At 47.9% G+C, this 608-nt stretch overlaps 1 protein-coding gene across 2 annotated transcripts in view; it reads left to right on the forward strand.

Annotated features, from left to right (window-relative positions):
* Sppl3 (signal peptide peptidase like 3) overlaps window positions 1-608 on the forward strand; it is an 81,442-nt gene that overhangs the window by 64,601 nt on the left and 16,233 nt on the right. The gene's annotated exons all lie outside the window — the stretch shown is intronic.

Below are 608 nucleotides of genomic sequence, written 5' to 3' on the forward strand. Positions count from 1 at the left end.
GACTCTGTGTGTGTGTGTGTGTGTGTGTGTGTGTCGGTCATGGGGTTTGAACTCTGGGCCTGGGCACTGTCCCTCAGCTCTTCAGCTCAAGGAGAGTGCTCTACCACTTGAGCCATAGCACCACTTCCAGACCAGGGACTCTGATGCAGGAAATAATAGAGCAGTTCCAAATAATGTGTTTGTGGCTTGGTGAGCCATATAGTCTGTCACAAATACTCAGCTCGGCTGTTGAAATGTTACTGTAACCATAGATGGTACATAAAGGAGTGCAAGTGGCCATGTCTGTTGGAATAGCAGTAGGCCATACTTTGCCCATTCCCGCTCTGTGGCAGCCCATAGCATTTCCTACAGCACATGATCTTTTTTTTTCTTCTTCCTTCCCTCCCTCCCTCCCTCCCTCCCTCCCTCCATCCCTCCCTTCCTTCCTTCCTTCCTTCCTTTCTTCTCTCTCCCTCCTTCCCTCCCTACCCCCCCTCTTTTAAAATTTTATTTTTTTTATTGGTGAGAACTGTACAGAGGGGTTACAATTACATGGGCAAGATAATGAGTACATTTCTTATCAAGCATTGTAGCCTCCTCCTTTGTTTCCCCTTCCATCCCATCTTCCC

Source organism: Dipodomys ordii, unplaced genomic scaffold (genome assembly GCF_000151885.1).
Source record: "Dipodomys ordii isolate 6190 unplaced genomic scaffold, Dord_2.0 Scaffold23, whole genome shotgun sequence".
Taxonomy (NCBI): Eukaryota; Metazoa; Chordata; class Mammalia; order Rodentia; family Heteromyidae; genus Dipodomys; species Dipodomys ordii.